This window comes from Pinus tabuliformis, chromosome 3_1, assembly GCF_031772625.1.
Source record: "Pinus tabuliformis cultivar Carrire ecotype Pingquan chromosome 3_1, CPIR1, whole genome shotgun sequence".
In the NCBI taxonomy this organism is placed as follows: domain Eukaryota; kingdom Viridiplantae; phylum Streptophyta; class Pinopsida; order Pinales; family Pinaceae; genus Pinus; species Pinus tabuliformis.
The window spans coordinates 584,878,659-584,895,776 of NC_142301.1; positions in this window are offsets into that span (position 1 = coordinate 584,878,659).

Here is a 17,118-nt window from a genome sequence, read left to right on the forward strand (position 1 = left end):
TTTTCGCAGCGTCCCGATTTTGTGGATCCTTTTATCCACTTACCTAGGTTTTTGCATAAAAGCTCCCTTTCTCTCCCGCAGTGCTTTTATGTTTTTTGTTCCAAGCTTAGCATCTTTCTCTAGCTAAGAAACTTAATGGATCTTTCTCTCCCATCCATTAATATTATCTAGAATATTATCTAGAATTCTTATCATGAAGAATTTTCCAATCTCATTTACCTATGAGATTATATTCTTTTGTTTTTGGCAAGAATCTCATTTCTAGGTGTCTCATTCCCAAGTACATACACTCTATTTATTTATTTATTAACAATTATTCATTTACATCATCGATCCAATATTTTTCATGGATTTTCCACCAATCTAAACCAAACAAGATTACAGTAATGAAAGGGATATTACATTCTCCTCCCCTTTTACTAACACCATCCTCGGTGTTTGTTGTTGAGTTTCTTTTCCCTGAAATCTTGTTGAATGACTTTTCCTCTTTCCATCTTCTTGCTCCCATGCATCATTGCACTTTTATCCTGAGCAACAATTCAATTCCAAAGCTATATCTCTTTCCGGTCTAAGATACCACGATTTTTTCCAGAAGATCTCCTTCAACGTTATCTGTAGTAGTTTCCAATCAATTAGATGGATATTATCATGTACTTGTTTTGTAAGTAACAATATATATATGAAAATATTACAATTTCAAATATGACTAGCAAATACTAATTGGTAAGCTATAGTGCCAATTATGTTGGTTCTGTGCAGTTTTAGTATGCTGCGAAACCCTTCATATTGTCAGAGAAATTTCCTCTTCTCTTAAACAAATTGCTGTTGCTTCCTATCTTTCACTGTTTGTCACAATTACAATCATTTTTTTTGTGTTTGGGGTGATGAATCAACTAGGACGCACCCATACTTTTGCATTCATTCCATGCCATTTTCCAGCATATATTTTGAATGTATGTTTTATAACTTTCACCTGCATTCAACATACTTCTTACATGCAACCAATAAGGTCAACACCATTAATATATATATTACTTTAATAGACCTGAGGCCATGTACATTATCATAAATATGACTCATTTATAACTTCAAGATACATAATCGTATCTTGCTTTGCACATTTCTCATAGTAAAATATCAATTTACAAGGAACTGTTTGTAGCAGTTTATAATTTAGATATGATTTTATCACTTGTGCAACTACTATTTTAGCTATTTTTTTTTATAATTTTTAGGTTATGATTAAAATAACCTGCAGGTGAACCCAACAATGCCCATTTTTAACTGATCACCATTACCAATAATGGTAGTTAATCAATATTTCATTGTTCACCCACTATCAACATAATGTATTTCGCACTTTATGATACCTTCCTTTCTTTCTTCCTTCAACACTACAGGTTTCTAATCCAAATTTTGAGATTGTTCTAGTCTTATATTTATGCTAATTTAAATTTTATTAGCTCTGGTTAGTAGCTAATATCATTTTTAATCATTATTTTGATATTCTACTATCACTTCACTCAGATCTAGTATATTTAGAAGCAGAGTAGTCTACACATGGATCTCTTGTTGATTTCATTCCAAGGCCGGTTCCATTCTCTTCTGATATTATTTCCACTCATTTTATTATGTAGACTTTTTCATTGATTCCAATGTATATTTCTCTAATGGTGAATATTTCTTCCAACTCCCTAAATTGAGGAGATCACTCATTTCAACTACCTGGTTTCCTGGTAGCAAATCTTAGTTTCTCAAAATTTTATCAGCTTTTCTAATAATTACATTCAACATCCTTGTTAGTTTAATTCTCAACCTGAAAGATGTACTATTGAATATATAGATACTATCAACATTTGTTTTCTTCATAGCTTCATTTCAGTTGTATCAATATAACCACTAACTATGCTCAAGAAACTTTTTTCTATCCTTTTTGTATGCTATTAATGAGCTTAATAATTCTCAATCTTCATTTTTTTCCTTTTCCTATCTATGCTTATATATAATGACCTATCTTTAATTATATTATTGCATGCTCCTCTCTTACTTAATCAACTTGTTCGACAAAATACTGAGTATTCTATATTTCTGACTTATATTCTTACTTTATGTTGCAGGAGAATTCAGCTCAACAATTTCATCGTAATCTAGTTAACTTAGAGGTCTTGTGTTTTCAAGGAAGTTGGATTCCTATGGATGTAATTATTAATGTTTTGAGTGGTTAAATTAGGAATTAATTAGATAAGTGTGAGGATATTTGTAAATGGTCTCAAGTGTAGGAGAACATGAGTGATTAATGATGATAAGAGAGTTGGAAATCAGTTGTAAATCTTATAGGTCTCATGATTCAAGGAACTATAGAGGATTCTTAGAGATAAGTAGGAGTTAAAAGTGGATTTAGAAGATTTTCAGGAGTTAGTTCAGCAAATTAAGGATCTGAACTAGAATTAGTTCAATAGAACCTTTTTGTATAAAGGTAAGCTTAAAAGGCGAGAGAAAATTAGGTAGTCACTAGTTAGAGAGTTAGGAAACAGGGTTTGTCTGTAAGCCTACGGGCAAGTAGGAAAATAGAGGCCATTGATCAGAAAATCAGGCTAGAAAGAGAGATTCTTGTGTAAATACTTGTTTATTAATACAAACAACTTGATTCTAAGTTCATGTGTGTGTATTGGGTAATTGAGATGTATATTGTATATGACCTTGAGTTATTCTATGTAACATAGGTTGCAGGTGCAGATCCAGAAGGGAGGCGAAACACAAAGAAGAGTAACGAGAGGTGTTACGACTTTTTACATGCATCGATAGCATGGAATAACATTGAAGAAAGGACCTAAAATGCAAGGTTGGCAGAAAAGAACGAGGACCGTCAGATCATGTAAGATCAACGGATATAAATGGTGGAAAAGGACTAGCGGGAGTAGGAGAGAGTGGATGTCCTTGTGTCTGGTTGAAGTGCCGCAATAAACCCTGACCATCAATCTTATTTCCAAATGCTTACGTCATAGACAACTACGAGAGTTGAGGGGTTGATAACTTCAGTGTTGTTGAAGGGCTGCAAACCGTAGGATTTGATTGATTCCGTCATCTAACAGATATCGGGCCATAAAGAGATTGAAATTTAACTGTAAGGGTAGACCCGAACATTTATAGATTAAGGTTGTATAATCCTTATCGGCTCCGTAAGATGGTTAAGTGTCGTGTAGGTTTTCCGATTCGATATCATTGTGGACCGTCGAATGATCAAGACAAGTGATGAGCATTAGATATGGAGAGAGAAGATCAACGACAGAGAGTGAAAGTCAATGTGGGACGAAACTATTGTTCAATTGTTGAATTACTATTCAATCGGAGAAGTGTTGTTCAATTGGCAAATTTTTGTTCAATCGGCAAAGTGATGTTCCGTTGGCGAATTATTGTTCAATCGGTGAAGTACTGTTCAGTTACAGATCACTGTTCAGTCCCGAGTGTTGTTCAATTACCGATTGTTGTTCAATCCCGAATGTTGTTCAGTTGTTTTTCAATTGAAGAACTGAAAACAAGTAGACTCGACAAGTTTATAGGCATGGTTTCATTCTATTTGAAGTTCGGTTGTGTTATTGCATATCACATGCAAGAGGTGATGAAGTCACATGATGGTGTGATGTGATATTGTGATAGCTGTTGATCTGTGGATGAAATCAATGGTGGAAAAGGCAATCGCACATCGCAGGTCAAGAGTTCCGAACACTAGATTCTGAAGAGTCCTTTTGAAACCCCGCGATTGCGATTGCGATAAAGGAAAGCATCAGGTAATGTGCAAAGGCAGAGGAAATGTGGAAAAGGTATGGTTTATGTGTGTTGTGGAATATTTCTATTATGTAAACATTATAATAGAAATAAAATGCCGATAGGAGGTTTATGGGTAAGTCCGTGAATAACCATAGTTATAGAGTGGGGTTGGTTATATATGTGCAGGCTTAAGGATTGATTAAAAGTTTAATGAAGGGAGAGTATAGAGTCCCGATGGAAAGGATGGATTAAGGGTAGACTGTGGATTAGTTAAGAAATCATTCCACATGAGATTTATAAATGGGGCCTTAAACCATTAAGTAATGAAGATTGACTCGGCAGAGAGTCTGAAATTCCTGGGGTAAAACAGATATATGCATTCTATATGCCTACTGTGGGTATCGCATGATTTTCTTGCGTCAATTTATCTTACTATGAGAACCTATAGTAGATTCTAAGTGTTACCCAAAATCATATAACATTGACTATATAATATTACTATTTCCCATTCCCACTTATTATTGGCTCACACATATGGTAGATTTATTATGCATTCCTAGCATATTCCAGCCTTCATTTCTCTTGCAGAAATGTGTCCAACACACTTATCTCTTTAAGGTACACATTTTCCGCAGCACATTTCATGGATTTGAGTGACTCTCTTCACTCTTTAGCATTAGGTGCCTTATATTTCCTGACCTTTCAGCCTTACTCAAGATTGTAGGTATTAATAAATTTAGCATGGCACCTCCACTTTTGGTCAATTTAGATCCAAAATCTAGCAATTTTATAGTTACATATACTTATATCAAACAGTGACACACACTTCCTTAGTCTTAGTACTCAGAAATAATGCTCTAATCACCCTATTCCCATAGAGAGTAGATCATATCATCCCATTAGACACATCCTCAATCAGTCAGAAAGAATAATGATTATCACATTTAAGTTTTATATATGAAACAAGAAGTTGTACTTCTATAATTTGGCATATGTGTGAATCAACTCCCTCTCAGGGTTAGCATGTATTTCCCTTGTGATCGAAATCAAGTTCATATATTTTCGAATTTATCTCTGTGATCTTCTCAAAAGATTCCATCTATAGGTTTTTATTTAAAACTTTTTTGGAGCTAAACTCAATTTATTTCCTATAACATTTCTTAAATCTTAGCTGCCTTGTTCTTCTACTAATAACAGTCAATTCGTAGTGACAAGATCAATGCTTTATGCAAATCTTGACTAGTACTCTACATGGCCTTACTAGAGACAACCATGTTATCATAAGATCTATATCAGTCATTCTGCTCAAATGAAAATAGTGGTTTGTAGATCAGTCTGATCTTTTAGCCATAAAATATACATAAAATGGTATTAAACGTGATCTTGGGGTTATCCTTGTAAGTTTTGATGTAGTATCCATTTACACTAATATCCCTATTAATGATGCCATTGAGGTCACAAATAACATTACGAATCTGGATACTGCTAAATTAGTCAAAGTTTGTCTCACCTCTACTTTCTTCAGCTTTGAGGGTGAATTCTACAAATAAACATGTGGTGTTGCAATGGGTTCCCCCTCTCCCCTCCCCTATTGTAGTGAATTTGTTCATGGAGGACTTTGAATCTAAATCCCTAGCCTCAGCTCAGTTCAAACCAAAGTTGTGGAAGAGGTTTGTGGATGACACATGCATCATATGGCCCCATGGTCAGGAAAAAATGGATCTCTTTTTCCAGCATCTCAATAATCAATCCAACTCCATTAAGTTTACCATGGAATGTGAAATTAATGGTAGCCTTCCTTTCCTTGATGTCCTTATTTCTAAGAAGGTTGACGGTTCTTTTTCCCACCAAGTTTTTTGGAAGAAAACCCACACATAGCAGTACCTTCATGCTAAGTCCCATCATTTCCCTGCTCAAAAGCTGGGTGTTTTAAACACCTTGGCTACTAGTGTGTTAAGAGTTTCTGATGAGAACCACCTTAATGATGAAAATACCCATCTCCTTAATGTGTTCAGAAATAATGGATATAGTAGGCACCAATGTCTCAATGCTTTCCTTAAAGTTGGTAAAGGTCCTAAGGTTAAAAATGAACCTAAAGATCAGAATAAAGGGTCGGTGCATCTTCCATTCATCCAAGGGACCACCGACAATATTGCAAAGATCCTAAGGAAGCATAAGATCCCCTCAACCTTTAGGCCCCTAAGAACCATTCCTAGCTCCTTAAGGTCAATAAAGACCATGTGGACCCTAAGAATATGAAAGATATTTATGTTTTCCCTCGTGCATGTGGGACTCCCTATATTGGTGAGACATGCCACTCAATGAATCAAAACATTCAAGAGCATGCAGCCGAGATCAAGCATGGGAGGACCCACTCCTTAGCTTTAGCAGAACATACTGAGAGGACAAAACACCGCACATGCATTGGAGAGGCCAGGGCATTGCAAGGATTGATCATTTCCATCACCGAAAGTTTAGGGAAGCATTAGAGATCAAAAGGAGGCCTAGTAATCTTAATAGAGATGATGGGTGGAAGATTAGCAGTTGTTGGAGCCCTACCATATCATCTTACGTTCTATTTTTAGGGTTTTTCCTTTCTCATGTTTTTCTTCCCTTTCTGGTTTTTACTTTGTTTCCTTCTTTTATGGCATTTGTCTCTTTTTTCTTTATTCAAATTCTTGATGTAATCCTTTGATTTATTCATATTATGTGTATTTTATTTCTTCATCCTAAATTTCTTTCCCTCTATATCAAATATTGGATTAATGTTTTAATTTATGATTTATGGATTCTCATTTTAGCTTGCTCCTTTCAATATTTTATTTCTCTGTCTTTAATAATTATAGTAACTAGAATAATTAGGATAACAAAATTGATTAATTATTTAATTAATTTAATATGAATTAATTATAACTTTGAATTTTGACCCTAATATCGATTTATTTATCATTTAATTAGGGCTTCCCTCCCCTATTCCTTTGGTTAAATTTGACCCTAATTATTATATTTTTGGATTTTTAATTATATTTGCCGATATATTCCTATTTTTAATATTATTTTTATTTGAATCAATCTAGCCATTTAAATCTAACCGTTAGAATTGACTTTCTCTTCTTGATGCCTTCTAATTATTATATTTTTTAGGGAGTTTTAATTTAATTATACTCCTATTTTTAATATTATTTTATTTGAGTTAAACTAGCCGTTTGAATATAATCGTTAGAGTTGAATTTCTCTTCTTGACACCTTCTCTATTTAATCTGGTGCCTAGATCTAATTCTTCATCTTGTCCTAATGATGAACCACACTGGATGGTTCAAAAAAAGTTGACAAAATTTATGCAATGTGATTTTTACCAAAATATGTCTCAAAATAAAAATATAGAACAATAGAGAACAATAATCCAGAATGTTTCATATCTACTTCTATAACTGGCTCAACAGTATAATAGAAATTATGTCTACATCAATATACAGATTCCTCAAAAGTTATATAAACAACATTGTATGACGAATATAGGGGTTCCTCCGCCTACCAATTAAAGGGAAGATAACACAGAAAACATGTCTATATCTTTCTGAAAATTGTCATTCTGACTCCAATCTGAACAATCAAATCCAAATATTCAAAATGACTTGTGTTTCTTTAGAAGTTATCTCATGATGAAGCGGTTTCCCTGCATTTTTGATTATTTGGTAAAAATTAACACTCTTTTACTCTGGTTGAAATATCATAATTAAGTGACATGTTTAGTTCCCACAGCACAATCTAAATATCAATGGGCACTCATGTTCAAGCCTACTGTTAATTTAACAATACATTTTCTAACAAGAACCAGTCCTATGCAAATCTATATTCTCTCTAAGGTGTTAATGGAAATTCTTTAAGTCCGGGCATGAGGCTCATTGATTTTGATTACCCCTAATCATGCTGATTGTTTTTGTATGAATATTCAAAGTTAATACCATGCATGTGCGCATTTTATCCAATCAATCTTCAAACTTACCCACTTACTCCATTATCTTTTTAGCCTTTTATTCGTTCAAATATACTCTTAACTTCACTGACACTAGCATGATTTCTTGTTCAACAATTGTTTTCACACCTCCTTGACCATTGTGGGTTCCTTCCTATATATGTGTCTGCAATAATTTTAAGATTTGAGTTATTATTTTTCTTCTCCCTTTCTGCTTCCAACCATCGCTCATGAAAACTGCAATAAAAGGTCTTCTTACAGGTTGGTGTGCACTTGATTGTGTTGGGTGTACTTTTCCACCAATAGGTTGTTTAGAATGACAATTATTGTAATACTCTTCATTCTTATTGCTATTATAGTACCAATCTAGGCCTAGTCGTCTAAAGGGTTCCTGAAATGTTGCCTCTAAAGGGTACCTTCTAATGCCACCGTCAAGCAAGTGATGGAAAAATATTTCAACAGTTGTACTTCACCATTTTCAGGCTTATGATAATGCCCATTAGGCCCAAGGGTTGAGCCTAAGCTCTGATACCACTTGTCACATGCCTCAGTGTTAATTTAAAAATTTTTTTCCTTTATATACTTACGATGATATAATGAAGAGATTATGTATTCAACTAACATCAACAATGCTTTAGCATATATCTTTATCAGACAATAGGTACACAAACTGCTTAATTGTGCGGAACACTAAATATTGATTTTTAGTTATATATTTACTATATTAATCTCTAACCTTTCTAACTTACAACCATATCACTCTCATATATCACTCTCATAGTCTATGTGTCCACATTATAATATGTGCTCATATTGATTCACATTTGTATATACCAGCTGGCATTAGATACTAAACCATTCTTAAGGTTACTTATAGATATTGGTTCGAGGTCGTTGGCTAAGACCATCTCACTAATATGTGACCAAGGGTTTAGGTATTTCCTTAGCACCTACTTAACATTACACATTATTTAATGTATGAACATTAGACTCTTTTAATGTATAAACTATGGTGAACTTACCACAATCCTTTGGTTGATACATTACTTGTATTGTGCATTACCATTTCTAATCATCACTCCATATACCAAAGAAAGAGGCACTGAGCAATGTTGTAGTTCTTTTTATTGTTATGTTCATTGAACATAAGACTTTATAAACATGCTAAGTGTCCATCACTTAAATTAATCTGTTGGATTGGATTTAGACTGATACAATGGCCCATGTGATTAGTGGTACTCCTCACTTGGCCTACCATGCATTCCAAGGAATGGGTACATGGACGGTTCATATGATATTGGGCTCTATGAACGGTGTCGATCCAATCCTGGTAACCCTAAGCATATCATTTTCCTTTAGTCTCTCATTGTGTCAATTGTTCGGTCTTCAGCAGCAGATTTTCAGTAACAGGAAGACGTGGCATTCATGGCATCCACCACCATGTTCGTCCCTCTGCAACTTCCCATCTCACATGACAACGAATTGTGATTTCCATGTATGGATACTTCCATAAATTCTTGGAAAGGTAGCTAAATCGTTGTGGAGGAATCATACTGTTTTTCCTCACCATAGCATTACACTTGGCCTTCTAGAATCAATAACTGTCATTAGTGTCATGGTAAGGAGATACGAAGGGAACTTGGTGTTGTTTTTCGACGCTCTTATAGACACTCTCTCCTCATGAACCTCGCAGATGTATCCTCTAGTAAGATTAAGTTTTTCATTATAAATATGATTTCATTCATTTTTTGTTTCAATTCATTAATTCCTTATACCTGGATTACAATTTTAATAGTGTGTCTATTCTTATTATGTGTAGGAGTCCTTATTACATCTCACCAGGTAAACTGCCATTCCCCCATGTAGTATATTGGTTAAAACCTTTCTGATATAGAGGTGTGAGGGATGAATTCTGGTTCTTTGTGATTATCTAGACATTTATAACTATCAATTCAAGAAATAGGGTTTCTTCCATCCTGTAACTTCAAGTGACGAAATTTACACTCAAATGCTAGATAATTATATATTTTTCTGTACCTTTCATTTGCTTATTTCCTGATTATTTTGGCATAGGAAATTTGCAAAGAGTTTGGGTGAATAATGGTTTTTAACTCGATTCTTTGTGGCATTCAATCTATGAATTTGTCCCCTTTCAGGGATTACCTTCATGTCTTTATTAAGCACTACTTCTTCATGCACCCACTGCACAGGGTGTTAATATCGGTGTTCCATATTTGGTCCAATGCTTGTTTGGGACACTAGAGCTTACAACTAATACTTACTTATAATTCCCTATGCTTTTCATTAATTTAATTTTTTCTTTACAAAAACAAATTATGACCCCCTGACGCTCTTGGTACCCTTGCTTAGGATCACTCCCATAATGTCTAGGTGTCCCGTAGTTATATATCTTTCTCCTTGGATTACGTGTGTTGGAAGTCCAAATTCAGCACCCTTGTTAGGTATTTCCTATGTATATCCCTCCCACTCTTTTTAGCCTCTGTAGTTTCGTAATGTTTCGCACTCTCTTTATGTTAATGTTAATTTAACTATGATATATCCCTTCCAACTACAAAGGAAGTTTTCTCCACTTCGACAGGAAATAAGTTTTAGTCCTGCTTTGATTGAAATTATAGATTGTGCATACAGTTTCACAAGATTCCTTTCTTGCTTACATTTCCCATCGTCGTTGGTGTGTTGTGATTGGTACAGGTATGGTAGATAGTGCCATTTTCCTCTAAGACTTATCTAGCTGTTAACTTCAAAACTACTTAGCTAATTTATTCACTTGTTCCAGGTTGAGGAGTCCCATGCAATTTCAGGTATGTTCATGTTTACGCCTCACCTTGGTGATGGGCCTCGTGACAACCTTCCACTGTGAATAAATCTGGTTTTGGTTAAGTTTTTTTCATTGTTTTCCTGATTACATTGCATGTAATTGGATAAAGGGTGAAATACCCCTTTCATTTATTCGTACGATTTACTCCTGGGAGTAATTATCCTGTGGTATCTTCTAGTATCTTTAAATACTGGGTTGTGTTATGGGTTACCAACCCCGATTTTTAAACCTGTACTTTGGTTTGATATTAGTTACCTGTTGGGTTTCTTTTTAAAGAGTGAATACTTTAATTTAGAAATACTTCTGGTAAAGACTTTACTTTGTAAATTACCTGAGCACGAATACTAATATAGATACTTATAGTTTAATTTCTTATAATGGTCTTATTATATTGGTGAATTATGTTATTTCTTCCCACATTCTTTTCGTTACCGCTCATATCCCTCTGAATTTATACAGTTACTCAAAAATATAATCATTCAATGATGTGATAGGCTCTTACTGTGCAACTTAGATATGAAGAACATATGTATATGCATAATTGTGATCTTTTCATCATTGATTATAACACCCTATTTAATAATTGATATGTATTTCATGTATTTCTAATTCTACTAAACGATCAAGTTTGTGCATTAGCAGAGAAGTAGTTATGACCTTTATTCTATGTTTCTCTAAATATGGTGGTGGCTAATCTAATGACTGGAACTTACTGGGTTTATTTAATTTGCTTGGTGCATCCTACTCTTACTATAATTATAATTGTGTGTTTTATGTAATTAATGTGAGTTTCTCAATCTGTTTCATTCATAGAGTGCACTTGTTCTATGTAGATTATTTCTAATTTGAAGGAGTTAAGTCTAGTGCTCAACACATCTCTCATCTATTGTTATTAGCTATACTACACATCTTCAGTCGTATCTCGTTTCTTTACTCTATCATAATCCTTACTGGAAATAATTAGGGGAATGCATGTTTAAAATTGCCTAGGGGAATTCCTGTTTGAAATTAGCCACCGAAACCCTTACAATTTAGTGGTCAACATTTAGAAATTTTAAATGAATTTTGAAATATATTTCTTTTGTCTTCTCATACGTGAGACTAAATATTAATCTTTTTCTATTTGTTCCTTGAACACATCAATGTAATAATAGGCATAGCTGCGAGAACTAAGAAACCTTATAATAGGTTAACCAATCTGACTAACGGCTAAATTTAACCTACTCTTAGGAAACCAATCCACCTTCATTTGATTCTCTAGTTGAACATGTCCCTTAATTCTTCACCACATTATCCGTTCCTATCTAATTATGTATCTCAAATTTGATAATAGTTGTTAAAAAGAAACTTTAACTTGCGAAATTATTTTTCACCTTACCATTTAGATAGAGTTGGATGAATCTAGTTACAACATGCTCACTATCGTAATGCACAATATTATGATTTTTGACAATATAGTTTTCAATAAGATATATTCAGTTAATCCCTTTACCTTATATGTGCACAAATGCTTTTACTCGTTCCAGTATTCTGATCTCATTTAGACCTTAATATTGTAATCATCAAAAATTCTAATTCTATTTCTCTCAGAACTCTTGTATCCCCTAGTGAATTTATTCCTAATTTAACAGTAAAATATAGCAATTAAATACTACCTAAGTGCTATCAAGCATGTTCTTACTATAATCAAGATAATTAGCTATTTTCTACTCAAACGAGTGCAGCAAACATTCATCATTCCCTCACAATTTAACCGAGAACATAATCCAATTCGAAGATGTGTTTATCTAAGCTTGAGCACAATAAGGTTAACTATACTTTGCTACAGATCTAGTTTTCATATAAAAAACTTCATAACCATTCATAGATCTAGCCAGATAATTGTACCCAAGCTCGTAGATGGACTTTTACTGGAGCGAGACATGAACCACCCAACCTTGAATTGTCTTCTAGTTCCCCCGAGCCGAGATTGTGTTTCAAAGGAATCAACAACCCTTGTTAATCCTGTTATTAAGTATTTAATACTTGTATTTCATGATAAATTTTCCTTTTAGCAGAATCCTTCTTTTGTGGACCTTTTTATGCACTTGCCTAGGATTTTCCATAAAAGCCTGCCTTTCTCTCCCACAACGCTTAGTATGTTTCTCTAGCTAAGTAACTTAATGGATCTTTCTCTCCCATCCATTAAGCTTATCTAGAACATTATCTCAAATTCTTATCATGAATAATTTTTCAATCTCATTTACCTATGAGATTATACTCTTTTCCTTTTGGAAAGAATCTTGTTTCTAGATATCTCATTCCCAGGTACATACACTCTATTTATTTATTTATTAACAATTATTCTTTTACATCATCGACCTAATATTTTTCATGGCTTTTCCACCAATCTAAACCAAACAAGATTACAGTAACGAAAGGGATACTACTACATATTTCATAAATATTCCATCAAACACAATTTCCTTGGCACAATTCTTCGACAACAACACTTAGAAGTCTTCAACTAGGTCGAGGGTTGACCCTCTTTCCATTTTCTCCATGGTAGTTGACTTGTGTTAGGCACGATCACCCGATTGGGCCCTACTCGAGTTGGGGGTCAGGTGGGTCAAAAACTTCTCTCGACTCTTCCAATGCATTATGGGCCAACTATGTTGGCCAACTCCCTTTCTTTCCAGCTCCCTTTGATGAAAAGGAGAAACAACAATATGGCAGGGTCTGCGAAATTAAAAAAGAAATACACGTATTTAAAAGTGCACAATAAAAGGGGTATATCTTTGCATTACAACCTTGCAAGCCTTGGTTTAAAAAACGCACAAATTATAGACTACAAATTATATGTCCCAATGACCTCTCATTCTGTTATTTTACATTATATTGGGTCATGTCTTCTGACATCGTAGGATGCCCATATAAACAAAAAAAAACCCTAAAAATTTAAATATCATCCCTCCCAACTAATATACCTCTAGAGGCTTACAGGACTAATTAAAATTTACAATAAAAATCACTGAAATGATGTCCTTCATCTCTAGCGGCCATGCCACATCTATTGGAAGCATCTGGAATCAAATTTGGTTGGAGTGGGGTGTCAATTCTCCTGCATTAAACTCTCATGCTTGAAAATCTTCATGATCTCCCGATCATGCATCTTCATTGTTCCCTCTATTCATTTGTAACCTCTGTCTTCTTTCTCCACATGTATCATTGACCTCCTCCTCTCGCTAAGCAGCGAGATGCAACTGAGCCTCCACTAACACCTCCCCGACTCACCTCCTCTAGCTCACAATTTCAACATCTCGTTTTGCCTCCTCTAGAACTTCTCGAGCTTCCCTTTCTCGCTTGGGTGTTGCACACTTGCTCACCTCCTTCGAAAATTCTACCCACAAACTTAAATGTAGAATTGTCACACAACTTCTACCCAACCGTAGCTCAAAATTTCTCTTCCACAAGAAATATTTCCTTTTCCCTACCCTCTGATACCACGAGATGATAGACTGATTTCGGGTCTATTAATTTCGAGCTATAGATGAATTGGATCTCTCGAGCCTCTGGGTTATGGGCCTGCAATCTTTCTTCTATCAATGAACTTAGGGTTATATTTTGATTTCCTTCATACCTAAACTCTAACAATGATTCCACCCTTGTCACATCTTTTGACCCTATTTTCTCATGCACAAGTTCCTTGGCACAATTCTTCAATGAAAACACTCACGGGTCTTCAACTAGGTTGGGGGTCGACCCTCTTTCCATTTTCTCCATGGCAATAGACTAGTGCTAGTCATGACCACCCAACTGGGCCCTGCCCGAGTTCAGGTTCTAACATGTCAGACTCTTTTGTCAGCTCTTCCACTGCATTGTGGGCCAACTATGCAGACTGACTCCATTTCTTTTCGACTGCATTAGATGAAAATACCGAACAATAATATGATAGTGTCTGTGAAATTAAAAGAAACATGCACATTTAAAAACACACAAATAAAAGGAGTATATCTTCACATTACAGCCTTGTGGTCCTTGGTTTCAAAACTTCACAAATTACAGACTATGGCATGTATGACCTGATGTCCTCTCATCGTGTTCTTTTACATTATATCGGGCTATGTCTTCTCACATCGTAGGCTACCTATATAAGCAAAACAAAACCATAAAAATTCAAATATCATCCCTACAAGCTACTCATTTTTTATAGGATTAAAAGTTTAATTAAAAATTAAGATAAAAAATCGATGAAATCATGTCCTCCATCTCTAACTGCCATGCAATTCCTTCTGGAATTGTATGGAATCAAATTCAGTTGGAGTGGGGTGTCGATGCTCCTGCATCATTAAGTTTCATGAGTAATATAAGTTCTAATAATCCCCCCGACCCCAAACTCATTTAAAAACTTTGAAAATGATGTGTCATCATTTTTGTGAGTAGGCTCAGGGACAAGTATAGAGACTTTAAAGTATACAATATTTTTTAAAAGAAGATTATTTATATTTCTTTATTTCTTTTTCCATTTTGTTCCTATCACCCAAAGGTCACTCCCAACCTAGGCCACATCAACACTACATGGATATATTTTTAGCAAGCATGTGATTTTGAAGTGATGATCTGCAAACAAGGAATGCCTTAAGAGAAAAAAAAATACCCACCATTTAGTAGACTATATTCTTTATCATTAGCTAATAATATATTTATTTTATAAAATAAAATTTAAAATTATTTTCTCATATTTATATAATCATATATTTTATATTTAAATTAAATATTTTTATTTAATATATATATATATATAGATATAGATATATATTTAATTATTTGAAAATTTTTCTCATAAATTGTATAATTTATTTTTCAATAAAAAAATACATTTATTTAACATGTTTTATTTTAGTCTAGTCCTCATCTTAATACTACAACCCATTGAGAACGAATTTTATTAGTAGGTCACTATATTCAAACCTCACCAAACTACTAACAGTGGAGCAAAAATAGACATATAACTCACAAAATATATATATATATATATATATATATATATATTTTAGAAATATATATATTTTATTTTATTAAATCCAATAAGATTGAGAAGAGTGTTATCCTCGTTATTCCAATTTGGTTCTATCAATAGACATCCCTTACCGTCAGTATTCTATCAAGTGACATCTCTCTCCGTTTACGCTAGATTCCCCTTACAAACATGTAACCTTAAAAATAATATAGATACACCTATAATCAAAATTATTATTGTAAATGAGCATAACCCTTTTGTCAAAGATTAAAATTATAACAGAAGGATGTTTGCAATTTCATAAATATCAAATTTTACTCATCCGACTGAAGGAATCTGGCCTTCAAAATTGTGAAAGAATCTTTACCTAAAATTCCTCTTGTGAAGCAATCTTGCCTTTAAAATTGTCTCTTATGGTGGGAGTGACATTAAGCCTTGATTCACGTAACTTCACACAAACAAACAAACATGTCAGACCTCCCCGCATCGAATATAACTTATTCCAGAAAGAGGCTTCTTGTATAACACACGGAAACTGAATGATCGGAATTTTTAACAATAGCAATAGTTTAATTAATTTATAAATAAATTTGATTTTTAATTAAAAATTGAGTTAAATCTAACTACTAATTCAGCGATAGTTTCGATGATATACGATCAAACATTCATGTATGACAAAATTTGATCTCCAAAGCGTTCACCCTATTTTGACATGAGCGATATTTCAAATTAACCGCGGCTTGTTTAATTATATTATGTTTTCACATTTCAATTTCTGTTTGTATAAAATGTATCGTATATATAAATTTAATAATAGAAAAAATATGTTGGATTTGTGTAGATTATAGAACTCAGTGATCTTGATAAATGTTTATTAAGTTTTAAATAAAATTAATAAAAAATTATATTAAAAATATAACAAATTTAAAATAGTTAAATTACTAATTTTGTGAAATCACTAAATTTCATGGGTCTGGAGTAGATGTTTTAAAACTGTTTTTGTTTAGCCCAGGGCTAGTTTTTTTAGAATCTAAAGAAATATATTAACCACCCATAACTTATAGATATTTGGCAAAAAGCTAAAGTATGCTCCCATATGGACCACCAACTAGTAATTACAAGCCATCTAATTTTTTTGAATAACAGTGATTAGTCAACCTACATTAACAAACTGTCCCACTATTAATTTTGAGATAGATTTTCGAATACATAAAAAAATTCACTATTACAATTAGTAAGTAATAAAATTACTACAACTTACCTGGATGCGGTTACTAAAATTACTACAACTTACCTGGATGCGGGTGATACATGGACTCATCAGAGAACATGCGATGGGGGGCAGCTGTGATACTAAGATCGTCTGGCAGGACGGTATATTAATTTGCCCCTGTCAAGCATTAACGCAGTTTATGTCTGAGAGGATGGATCTGCAGAAGAGGGATGGCCTCACGCGAGGCAAATTGATTTTCCAGTACGCCGATTTATGGAGTTTTGGCTCCATTGCCGCCGGATTGTTCAGATCCGAGTCCTATA